This window comes from Macaca mulatta, chromosome Y (genome assembly GCF_049350105.2).
Source record: "Macaca mulatta isolate MMU2019108-1 chromosome Y, T2T-MMU8v2.0, whole genome shotgun sequence".
Taxonomy (NCBI): Eukaryota; Metazoa; Chordata; class Mammalia; order Primates; family Cercopithecidae; genus Macaca; species Macaca mulatta.
Window position 1 is genome coordinate 6,116,745 of NC_133427.1, and position 13,554 is coordinate 6,130,298.

The 13,554-nt window shown below is 38.0% G+C and overlaps 1 pseudogene across 1 annotated transcript; it reads left to right on the forward strand.

Annotated features, from left to right (window-relative positions):
* The first annotated feature begins 12,076 nt into the window (after nucleotides 1-12,076).
* On the forward strand, nucleotides 12,077-13,333 carry LOC106995392 (protein SCO1 homolog, mitochondrial pseudogene; annotated as a pseudogene). The gene has a single exon (XR_013413285.1). The product of XR_013413285.1 is annotated as a protein SCO1 homolog, mitochondrial pseudogene (transcript).
* The last annotated feature ends 221 nt before the right edge of the window (nucleotides 13,334-13,554 follow it).

The following is a 13,554-nucleotide window of genomic DNA, read 5'->3' on the forward strand; positions in this document are numbered from 1 at the left end:
CAGCCCGAATTACAGCCTGATGTGCAGTGAATTGGACACAATGAAGGCTTTGTGCAGCCCCATATGGATCAGCATTTACTACAGAGGTGAAGCCTAAGTCTTCCTTATTAATGTTGTACTCAAAGAATACTACTCCAAACTGAAGGCCTCAGAAGGAGCCTCAGAAGCAAAAGTTTCTTTCTCACCTTTTCCTGCCCTCCTGTTTCTCAGTCCCATTCTCCCTCCAGGCCTCATAAAAACTAGAATTTTTCCTCCCCAAGGTGATTCACAGAAACCAGAGCCCCTTTTCCCCCAAACCCAGACATTAAACCCAAAATAGGACTCTAGCTTACCCTCCATCACCCTTCAGTGTCAAAACTGGCCGTAAAGAAATCCTCTGACCTACCTGGTTTGACTGTGGATCCTAAGACCCACATTCCAGAGAGGGTCCTGCCACACACCCAGAAGGAAGGAACGCTGCTCAGAAAGGCAAGAAGAATCTACGCAGACAGGCCTGGCTGGGTTTCCACACTCAGTCCATTTGCTTTAGATCAGTCCCTTTTCCTCCAATGCTATTTCTACATGGATTTTGTTCATACTTGTTTGAACCTAAGCATAACAATGGACCGTTTCCCCTGTATCTTTGGGTCTTCAGCCTAAAGGCTCCCGTGTCACATAAAAATATTATAAAACAAATGTTTCTGCCTTTTCTCCTATTAATCTGCCTCTTGTCAGTGATTTTCAGTGAACCTTCAGAGGGCAAAGGGGATGTTTTCTCTTGTCCCCAGCATTCTTAAAGTGATATTTCCTCCCAGTTGGGACATATCCAAAAAAGAGAATTTACTTATGTGATGAGTGCAGCTCCATACTTTTTTTCCCCACTTTCTCCATGAGACCTAGTCTTCAACTGATGAGCTGTGTACTTTGAAGAGATTTACGACAATAAGTTTTTGGGTGGGTCACAGCCTCCAGCTATGGGGGAAATCTGGGACATACACGGTGTTTCTTATGGATTCAGTGGAAATTGGATAATTAAAATAATTACAAATGAAACAAACATGCAGAAAAACCCCAGACTTTTGGCAAATGGTTTTGTGTTCCTACTGTTTGGTAGAGTGAGCAGAAGCTGATTTTATTCTGCAAAATCCAGCATCAGCAGCTCCTGGACTATTTGGAATGGCATGTCTGACATCTGACACAATGAACAGATAGTGTTAATAGTCCATTTTGTTTCACTTAATAAAAATGACACTGCCAAATTGTTGCTCCTTGAACATTTGATGCCAACCATTTCTCTTGGGTATAGATTGATGGAACAGGTGGTTGACTTAGGGCATGTGAATCCTGAGAGGTTGCAGCAATGCAGTTCATGAAGAGTGAGTGAGGCTTGCTTTCAAGACTGACCTCTGTTTTAATTTGGGAATGGATTTGAAGAGTAGCAAGGTCTTCCACTTAGATACAGTTTTATAGTTTACAGTGCATTTCCAACCAGTGGTTTAATGCATGGGTCAAAGTCAACTGCCTTTTTATCAGGGTGTTACCTACATCCAGCTGCAGCTGAGTTCATCTTGAACTGGTCAGATAACATGGATGATTATATCATTAAAGTGAACTGAAGATTAGGAGTGATTAGAAAATTTTATGTTTAGTATGTGTTAGGCTCCCAAATTCAGGTTTTGTTTGTTTTTGTTGTTGTTTTTTGACAGGGCCTCACTCTGTTGCCTGTTCTGGAGTGCAGTGGTGCACCCTCGAATCACTGCAGCCTTCACCCCCCCGTCCAAGTGATTCTCTTGCCTTAGCCTCCCAAGTATCTGGGGTTATAGGCCCACACCACTACATGTGGCTAATTTTTGTATTTCTAGTAGAGACAGGGTTTCACCATGTTGGTCAGGCTGGCTGCCAACTGCTGACCTCAAGTGATCTGCTCACCTGGGCCTCCCAAAATCCTGGGATTACAGCCATGAGTCACGATGCCTGGCCCAAACTTAACTTTTAAAATGTCCAGTTTATCTAGTTGTGCCTTAATTTTCAGAAAATAAGGAGACCTTATGAATAAAATGTATCTAAGTCCTTGACTTAAACGTGAATCCCCCTTCTACATCTCTACCTCTGTTTATCTATGTATGTATGTATGTGTGTATGTATGTATCTATCTATCTATATCTATTTCATCTATCATCTATCCATATCATCTATCTAATCTATGTTATCAGTTTACCTATCTCATTCATCCCTCTCTCTATATCTTCTATCTATCCTATCTATCTGCCTACCTACCTACCTAAGTTATCTAGGTATGCACCTATCTAATCTATCTACCTACACATCCACCCCATCCTATCTTATCTTATCTCATCTTATTTTATTGAATTTTCTGGTCTGTTCCATCAATTATCTATCTAATCTATTTCATCTATATATCTTATTCTTCTATCTCTAATCTATTTCATCTATTGAATTTATCTAATTTACCTCATCTACCTATCTCATCTACCTATCTCATCTACCTATCTTATCTATCCATCCTTCTGTCTGTCTGTCTATCTATCTATCTATCTATCTATCTATCTATCTATCTATCTATCTATCTATCTAATCTATTTACCTCATCTCTCATATATCTATGTGTCTCTCATCTATTTCATCTATCTATCTCATCTGTTTCTATCATCTATCTGTCCATCTATCTAAATATCTATTTACATATCTAGGTATCATCTATCTATCTCATCTTGCTACTTAATATATCTAATCTATCTATGTATCTATTATCTTATAATCTCTCTTTCTTTCTCTCATCCATCTATCCTATTGGTTATGTCTCTTTGGAAAACCCTGACTAATACACTCTTCCTTTTATACCTTGATCATTCTGTAACATATTTGTCACACATGCTTCTAGTATGAAAAATAGCAAAGTGCACATGTGCTAATATAGGCAGAGTGTGGTTTAGATTAAAACTCTCTCTGTAGGTTCAACCTGCCTCCCACATGAAAGGTTCAGTGAGAGCCTCTGGGGTTTCCTATGTTGTATTTCTTAATAATTTTTCAATAGCAAATTGTATATTGCTTAGTGAAGTATCCGTCAGTAAAATGAAGCAGAAAACTGAATTACTGAATTATTGAATGGCTAGTTAAGTAAGAAAGCAAGCAAGTAGATGCAAGCCATGTAGTGATATTTTCAAAATAAATGTCCATATTACTGAGGGAGAAAAACAAACTTGTCAACAATTAAGTCATATTGAAGCATCAATGATAGAATTAAATTATGTGGGGATGACTCCATCCATATTTTTAAATGCTTCTCAACAATTCTGATGTGCTCTAAGGTGAGAACCACTGGTTAGACAATGAATGTTTTCTGAATTCTAATTGTAGAATAAGCAAAAAGCATTTAATTAATCTTTGTGTCTACCAAGAGATAAACTAAGGCTATTTTAAAAAAAAGTGGGCCAGGCATGATGGTTCATGCCCATAATCCCGGCTCTCTAGGAGGCCGAGGTAGGAGAATTGCTTGATACCAGGAGTACAAGACCAACTTGGGCAATATGGGACTCCATCTAAACAAAAAATACAAAAATTGGCCAGACGTGGTGGCATTCAGCTGTGTTCCCTGGTGCTTGGTAGGCTGAGGCAGAAGGATTGCTTGAAGGCCAAAGACTGAAGCTATTATAAGTCAAGATGGTACAAGGGCACTCCAAGCCTAGGTGACAGAGTGAGACCCTGTGTCAAAAAATAAAAATAAATAAAATCAATGAAAAATCTGTAAATGCAAATGAAATAGAGAATATGTTTGCAAATATGACTAATTGCTAAATGTTAATAGAAAGTTTTTTGCAGTGATTTTTAGAGGATTGATATTATAAAGTATTTGTTAAGGAAGGGGGAATGATGGGGATGACAGTTTCCACTCCTTGATCTAAATCAATTACTTATAGAATATGCTTTATTTTAGTATGCTTACTTCAGAAATCTTCTCAAATTAGATTAGCCATGAAAACTATATGTATTTACAAAAATGACAGGCTCCTTCTGACTAATACATAATATTTATTCTATGGAATTTGGAACATCTGTAGAATTGAATGCATTATGATCAGAGCTAAGCAGTCAATATATTTCTAGTGAACACTTATTTCTCTATTGAAGGTTCTTGATATGTTGGTGATTTTACAGAACATGTCAGAGACTGGTAATATAAAAACAGATGAACATAACAGGGGATAATTATGTAACTGTTGTTTATTTTCAATTATAATGGAGAAGCACAGAAGCAATGATTCTCTAAATAAGTAGGTAAATGAAAAATTACTTGAATTTGTTAATATGGCATTATATTCACCTTATTAATTATGTTCTGTTTGTACAGAAAAAAAGTAATTGCATTTTCTGAGTACTTTGAATTTTCTTCTCTGGATGCAGCATAAGAGTTTCATGGAAGCTATTTCAAATGTTAGATTCGTTTCTATGGAAAAAAAGTATCAAGTGATTTGTTTGACATCCCCAATTTCATTGCCAAATAATCCTGCAAAATCTCAGTTTCTATGCAATTAAGACCAAATTTATATATTTGCACATAACAAGTTTATAGCTGTATACATGACACATATATTTAAAGAATGGGATTATCCTATACTTGTAATTTGTTTATTTCATTAAGACTATAGTGCAGATATTTATACAGATTAACACTTTTAAATCTTATTCTTTGTGGCTTGTCTTGAGATGAAAGAAAAAGTAAACAAATCAAAATATTTTCAGAAAAGATACTTAGAAAACTGCCTTAGGTATTTGACACTTAACTATTGGACAAAAAATAACTTGTACATTTTCAGTTGAATAAAGAAGAAAAATAATTCACCTCTTTGGTGAGATGTTTGAATTGCAAAAGAGTGAATTTTCTGATGATCAATTTACAAACTTAGAAAGAAAAATATTGTAAAATGTCACAGAGGAGAAACTGCTTTGTGTGTGGTTTTTACTCTTCAGTTCTAGTCCTGCAGCAGATGCTTAATAAGTGAAGATACTTATCATTATTTTTATTTTTTTTAAGACGGTGTCTAACTCTGTCACCATGCTGGAGTTCAGTATCACGATCTTGGCTCACTGCAACCTCTGTGTCCCAGGTTCAAGTGACCCTCATGCTTCAGCCTCCCAAGCAGCTGGAATTACAGGCTTATGCCACCACACTCAGTTAATTTTGGTATTTTTAGTAGAGACAGGGATTCACCATGTTGGCCAGGCTGGTCTCAGTCTCCTGACCTCCAGTGATCTCTCTGCTTGGGCACCCCAAAATGCTGGCATTACAGGTGTAAGCCATCATGCTCAGTCAATAAGTAAAGACACTTTAATAATAAACTCCATAGAGAGTCAATAGGCTGCAAAGCACAGACAGCCATATTCAAACCATTAAATCCAGGTGGAGAGCAGAATTCACAAAAGCTTGTTTCAATAACTCAGCTGTCCCCTCACAGTGCCTTTTGTAGCATCAGTGTCATGATAGCTACAGGCAGTTGCTGATAGCAATCACAGCTTCCTCATTTGCATCTTGATGAAAGGAAAATGACTGGCTTGTTTCTCAGGAACCCCATCCCATAAATGTCTTCTTGCCACTCACTGACCCGATTTAGCATAGGTGAACTTATAGTTGCGGTGGCCCATGCATGGCACAAGAGATCAAATTGCCAGAGTTGGTGCATAATGATAATCTGGGATAGAACATAGGGAGCCAGGAATAGAGAGCCACTATATAATCTCAGGCTGATGTACCATCTCTCTTGCTTTTAGAAAACTTAACATGCTATAATTTAATTTCATGATGTTTATTCTGTCCCGATTAATAGTGGAGGCAAGGTAACATGATTTCGTATAGATAAGACTGATATACAAAGCTTGTATAGAGATATTTCCAAAGTAATTGCTAGTTCATGGTGGACCCAAAAAAGAACCAGAGCCTAGGGTTCATACGTTTTAACATGTGGTCCAAGCCACACTTTACCTACTTGCCCCCACTTTTTCTTTTCTTTTTTTTTTTTTATGAGTCAAGTTCTCATTCTGTCAGCCAGGCTACAGTGCACTTGTGTTATCATAGCTCATTGCAACCTTAACCTCCTGGGCTCATGTGATATTCTCACCTTAGCTTCCCAAGTAGCTGAGACTACAGGAACACACCACCATGCCTGGCTAATTTTTGAATTTTTTTGTAGAGATGCAGTCTTTCCCAGACTGGTCTCGAACACTTAAGTCCAAGCGATCCACCTGCCTCGGTGTCCCAAAATGTTGGAATTAGAGGCGCCAGCCAACTCGCCCAGCTCCCAGGACTCATTCTTGTTGGATTTTATCTTGATGATAGTAATAAGTTTACTGCCTATTTTTACCCAGACAGTGCTTGCCGTAAGGGTCCTTAGAGATGGGTGATTAGTTGAACTGAGAGTACTCTTTTTTTTTTTTTTTTTTTTTTTTTTTTGAGACGGAGTCTGGCTTTGCCGCCCAGGCTGGAGTGCAGTGGCTGGATCTCTGTTCACTGCAAGCTCCATCTCCCAGGTTTACGCCGTTCTCCTGCCTCAGCCTCCCCGAGTAGCTGGGACTACAGGCGCCCGTCACCTCGCTCGGCTAATTTCTTTCTTTTCCTTTCCTTTCCCTTTCCCTTTCCTTTTCCCTTTCCCTTTCCCTTTCCCTCCCCTTCCTTTCCTTCCTTTCCTTCCTTTCCTTCCTTTCCTTCCTTTCCTTCTTTCCTTCTTTTTCTTTCTTTCTTTCTTTCTTTCTTTCTTTCTTTCTTTCTTTCTTTCTTTCTTTCTTTCTTTCTTTCTTTCTTTCTTTCTTTCTTTCTTTCTTCTTTCTTTTCTTTCTTTCCTTCTTTCTTTTTTTGTTTGTGTATTTTTTAGTAGAGATGAGGTTTCACCGTGTCAGCAGGGATGGTCTCCATCTCCTCACCTCGTGATCCACCCACCTCGGCCTCCCAAAGTGCTGGGATTAGTAAAGGCCTGACCCACCGCGCCCCATCCAGAGTATTCTTAGAGGTGATAGCCATTGGAATCTGAACTCTGTAGGCGGAAGAGCAGACTACAGACCATGAAGAAGGCAACTTTGTTAATAAGAGTGATGGAGAATTCAAAGCTGCTGCTCCACCATTACATTTATAGAGGAGTATCAAAAACCATTTTAAAATGTGCTTGCTTCCCAGTGCTTTTTTTACTGCATTCACTACACCACTCACTTTTACTGCGGAAAGAAGAAAATATTTCAGTAAGGGAAGATGTTCATTCAGGAAAAAAATGTAGGAGAACATAAAAAATAGTAATAAAATTTATACAGCAGATGATAATAGGTATTGATATAGATTATCCTATTTCGTCCTCTAAATAATACTCTGGAGAAGACAGAACTTGTAATCTTTGTCTTTATCACTTTTCTCTATGTATCTATCTGCCTAATCATGCATCCATCCCTCCATCCGTCCATCCATCCATCTGTTCTCCCATATCTATCTATCTATCTATCTATCTATCTATCTATCTATCTATCTATCACGATCCTTCTTTGTTTCTACCTTGTTGATCTATTTTTCTGTCTTGTTTATCTATGGTAAGGGAGGAAGAAAACTTTTCATCTATCTCCAAAGTTCTTTGACAGGGACCTGTGATCTAAATAGACAAAATACAGATTTTAAAAGGCATATGTTTATTTATTAATATTGACATTTTTATGTGCATGGGGACTCCACAGAAAAGAGGTTAAAAACCAAAACAGGCAGTTAGACCTCAGGGCTTATCTACCACTTTCAAAAGAGGTTATGAATTGTGGAGAAATACCTAGACCAAAAAAAAAAAAAAAAAAAAAAAAAAAAAAAAAAGAACCTAGGGGGGATTTGGGTTTCTTGGAGCAACAAATTATGGGAATGTGATGAAGAAAGGTATGGTAGTTAGGAATTGTTTCATACAGTTTATTATACTTTACTAAGCCACTTACAGGAAAGAGAAACCTCTTCACAAATAGAAATTTACATTAACATTATAAAGTGAAATTTATGTCATGATTTTAAGAGGTAGAGCAGGAGTTCTTTCTGTGCCTGTTGCTTATCAGGTACGTTCAGCTAAAAATAATCCTTATGCCAAAATGGCACATTTGCGATAGCATATTCTAATCCGCTTCACTATGTATGCATGTATGTATGTATGCATGTATCTCTCATCTGTCACCTTTTCTCTATCATATATATCAATCATCTATGTCTATAACATTAACTATCATCTATACCTCTCTATCAATTATCTATATCATCTGTCTCTATCAATCACCTATCCCTGACATCCACCTATCAATCATGTATCCATCACCTATCTTTATCATTCATCTATTATCTAACATCTATATCTATCAATCATCTCTCTATCCTATCAATTATCTATCTATCCATCCATCTTTGATCTAACAATCTGTCTGTCTATCTAGTTCCAAAATATCAGCTCTTCATAATATGCTTTCATGCCTATATATGTAAAAATATTTTTAGAATATTTACAACAGGACTCTCAATGAATACAGTGACATTTATTATTATCATGAGTGTCTGAAAAGTTAAGAACTTACCCAATAGGAAATAGAGTTTAAAAACAAACAAAACCTCAGATATTTTTTCTGTAACTTCTAGTGCAATATGTTTTTATTATACTCGTTTTATTTACCATCTTGAATTTTTAGAGTTAAAAAATTCCTTTCTCAGTCTTCATTGAACTTTATATAAATAATCCATTTGGACTTCACATCTTTAATTTGTCTCCAGGCCAAAATCTCCCCCCCTACAAAGGAGAGAAGAACAGACAGATACAGAGAAAAAGAAAGAGATGCACACTTTTTACGTATATGAAACATAATTTGTTCTGTAACTGTGTAGACCAAGGAAATGACAGAATTTGCAAATCATTTCCAAACAAGTTAAAAGTAGCATGGAACTCAAAGAAATTCTGAGTGCTGTTTTGTTCATCCTCCTGAATCCCGGAAGCTTTGTTATTCAAGGTTGCCTCCACTTGCTCTTTGTTCCTCCTGCTTTTGCAGGGTTATGTAAGTCAAAAGGGAGCACATTTTTACAGCTTGTTTTTCTTAGCATCACTTATCTTGACCATTTTCTTCCAACTGAAGTTGAAAAAGCTATTCTTTTTGTTGCAAAACAAAGATGTTGTAGATAGCCCTGAGCAGGGAAAAATGCTTAGGCTGATGCTGTAAAGGGAATCATTCCAGTCTTTCTCCATCAGTACCACACTGCAGTCCAAGGGAACACAGATTAAATGATAACCCCATATTTCATATCTACAGCATAGAACTATTATGAAAAGGGGATTCTGAGACTTCTTTTATAGTAGGCATGACTCACTGATATTTTAGAAGAAATATAATCATCACTCTTCAATGGGCATATTGCTTTTTCTTCTTTTGATCCAGAGAGAAATTTCTAGATAAACTCATATGTCTGGTTTTGAACATACAAATTGGTCAGCTTTATCATTGTCAATTGTGTTTTTCAATCATAATAGATTTAGAGATGGGGAAATTTGTTTTATTTTATTATATTTTTCTGTAGAGATGGGGCCTTGCCATATTACTAGGCAGTTCTTAAACTCCTGGGCTCAGGTGATCCTCCTGCCTTGGGCTCTCAAAATCCTGGGATTGGAGGTATGAGACATCAGGCCTGACTTAGATAGAGAAAAAATTTGTATTGGGATAAGATGGCAAAATGGTGTCAAATAATAATGATGATAATGAATATCTGGTTTTTTTTCTTGACTATTTAGCCTTTTAATTACTTAAAAAAATGGGCAAGGATGTGAACAGACACTTAAAGACACTTTCCAAATCAAGACATTTATGCAGCCAACAGACATATGAAAAAATGCTAATCATCACTGATCATCAGAGAAATGCAAATCAAACCCACAATGAGATACCATCTAATGCCAGTTATAATGATGATCATTAAAAAGTCAGGAAACAATAGGTGCTGGAGAGGTTATGGAAAAATAGGAGTGCTTTTACACTGTTCGTGGGAGTGTAAATTAGTTCCACCATTGTGGAAGTCAGTGTGGCAATTCCTCAAGGATATAGAACTAGAAATATCATTTAACCCAGCAATCCCATTACTGGGTATATACCCAAAGGATTATAAATCATTCTATGATAAAGACACATGCACAAGTATATTTATTGCAGTACTGTTCACAATAGCAAAGACTTGGAACCAACCCAAGTGTCCTTCAGTGATAACAATACTATTCAGCCATAAAAGAGGATGAGTTCTTGTCCTTTGCAGGGATATGGATGAAGCTGGAAACCATCATTTTCATCAAACTATCACAAGATTAGAATACCAAACACTGCGTGTTCTCACTTATAAGCGAGAGTTGAACAATGAGAACACATGGACACAGGGAGGGGAGCATCACATACCAGGGCCTGTTGGGAGTGTGGGGCTAGAAGGGATAATATTAGGAGAAATACCTAATTTTGGTGAGGGATTGACATTTGCAGCAAACCACCATGGCACATGTATACCTATGTAACAAACCTACACATTCTGCACACGTAAACCAGAGCTTAAACTACAATTTAAATGTATATAGTTCCATAAACATAGAGATTTATTTAAATAAATGTACAGAATTTCTTTTGGAGAGTTTGGCTAGCCATCTAGGAGGAAAAAAACTGCAATGGAGTAACATCCAGCTTTGCTTGTTACTCTGTAAACATGTGAAGCCTTTTATTTTTGAATAAAATAACTGTCCAAGTATAAAAATAGATTTTGAAACAGAATTTCAGATTTTGTTCTTTATTCTTAAAATATATAGTGAATAACTTCAATGATATAATTAGCTTTCATGAATTTGAGAAAATATTTTACATGAGAAATTATTTTGTTTTCCTCACATTTCACTTTTTTGTCTATAATATAGTAAAATTTATGTGCTATGAAATGCACAATGTTAACTCTATAATTTGTTGAGTTTTGATAAATACTTACTCTCAAGTAACCAACATTTAAAATGCAGAACTTTTCCATGACCATAAGAAAGTTCCCTTATGGTTGGAAGAGTTAAAGAGGAAAGAAGGCCCCACATGGTGGCTCACTCCTGTAATCCCAGCACTTTGGGAGGCTGAAGCAGGCGGATCCTGAGGTCAGGAGTTCAAGACCATATAACACTTATATAGTCACACATACACACACATGCACACAAAGAAAAAACAGAAGACCCAGTAGTTATAAGATTTTTTTTCCTGCTAATTTACCAATTAGGTTATTGGCCTTATTAAATAATAGGGCTAGGGAAATAGTCTCTATGATCTAATAAACAAGTATAGCTGAAAGACAAAGATAGATTTTGAGAGGTAGTTCTTCACTTCTAATTATAGGGGTTCTGTACGGAAAACAGAGATTTTTCCCCAAATGGGATTTGTGACACCTTTTCTGTTTTCTCAAGGAGTCCCAGGTCACTGGAAGTCATTTTAGAGTCTCTCATACCTGCATGAAGAGTGGCAAGACAGAGTGGAGACAAATAATTCAGTTCACTTGGAAAAAAAAACTTTTCCAGGAAAACAAAATTTATGATAAGAAATACTTAAAGGCCTGTTGAATATATTAATAGCTTGGATATCCATTTCAATTTAACTCAGTGCTCTTCATCAAGGATGACAGTGAAAGAATTATATAAATGTCATGCCATTAAATTAAAGATTGGGTTATGTGTAGGAATTCTCTGTGATAATGAGAGGGATTTTCAGAAAAACATCCCAGATGCTGTTTGATCTGTGGCAAATCAGACACAGAGAAAATGACATGAATACAAGCAATGCCTTCAACCCTAGCCACTTCCCGAAGAGGGAGAATGGCAGAGGTGGTTTTTGAATGGGTAACAGATGGAGGAGGAGTAGGATTTTGGGCTGAAAGCTTGGGGACAAGAGAGGTCACTGGGGCTGAGGGTTCAGATGGACCAGGAATGGATGCAGGGGAATGAGGATAGGAGTTTTTGAAAAAGGAGACACCCAGGGAGGTTTTTATTAAAAGGATTTCATGAGGGGTACAAAATAACACAAGGAGGATTGGGATTTAAGATAAAAGTAGAAGAGATCCGGTCTCTGAAGTTCATGGCGATGCTGGTCCTAGTACCTGGACGAGTTATGCGGCCTCTGGGTGGCCAACTTTGGCGCTTCTTGCCTCGCGGACTCAAGCTTTGGGGCCCAGCCAAGGGAACTGCGAGAGTCTTGATGAGGCACTTCTGCGGGCCGCAAGCAGAGGTGTGGCGTGCCTCGGGGCTCCCTGGCTACTGCTTACTAACCCGGCCCCTCAGCACCGCGAGGCCGCCACCCCCACCCCCGTGGTCGGAGAAGGGCCCCAGAGACTCCACGCGCCCCTGGAAGCCCGGGCCTGTTTCCTGGAAGTCTTTAGCAATCACATTTGCTATTGGAGGAGCTTTACTGGCTGGAATGAAGTACATGAAGAAAGGAAAGGCAGAGAAGTTAGAGAAGGAACGGCAGCGACAGATCGGCAAGCCTTTACTTGGGGGACCATTTTCCCTCACAACTCATACTGGGGAGCATAAAACTGACAAGGACTACTTGGGTCAGTGGTTATTGATTTATTTTGGCTTCACTCATTGCCCTCATGTCTGTCCAGAAGAACTAGAAAAGATGATTCAAGTTGTGGATGAAATAGATAGCATTACAACTCTGCCAGATCTAACTCCACTTTTCATCAGCATTGACCCAGGGTGGGACACAAAAGAAGCCATTGCAAAGTATGTGAAAGAATTTTCTCCCAAACTGGTTGGCTTGACTGGCATGAGAGAAGAAGTTGATCAAGTGGCCAGAGCATACAGAGTGTATTACAGCCCTGGCCCCAAGGACGAAGATGAAGACTACATAGTGGATCACACAATAATAATGTACTTGGTTAGACCAGATGGTGAATTCCTAGATTATTTTGGCTAGAACAAGAGGAAGGGAGAAATAGCCGCTTCAATTGCCTCACACATGAGGCCATACAGGAAAAGGAGCTAGCCAAAGCAGTGTTGCTGGATGCAGTATTCTCTTGCTAAGAGGAAAGAAACTTTGTCTCGCATAGGCGCTTATATAAATATAAACATATATAAATGCAGTCTACAGAATGGCCTTCATATCATGAGAACATTTCTGTTTTGAATGGGGATGTTACCCTTGCGTTCAACCAAAATTGATTCTTGGAACTGTAAAGTTTACAACCCAAAGTCAGAGGACCAAGTTAAAGTGAAGCCAGAAAAGGACACGGCAGGGTGAGACACAGCCAGCGCATTTTTGCCTGCAAACAGGCCCTCCCAGCAGCTTTGCTGCCTCTCCATAGTCTTGGACCCTTGCTCAAATAGCTGTGGAACTGAATTTCACGGAAAAGAATATAATTTTCATAGTGCTCTTGCTTGTCTCTTCTTGAGTTCTTTCCTCTGAGTTCTTGGTGGCTAATAACAGTAGGGTCTCTGCTGTTCAGAGTTGATACTTGAAAACTTCAGTTTTCCTTATTAATGAATATCACTATCAGATTTGACTAATGCATAGGAA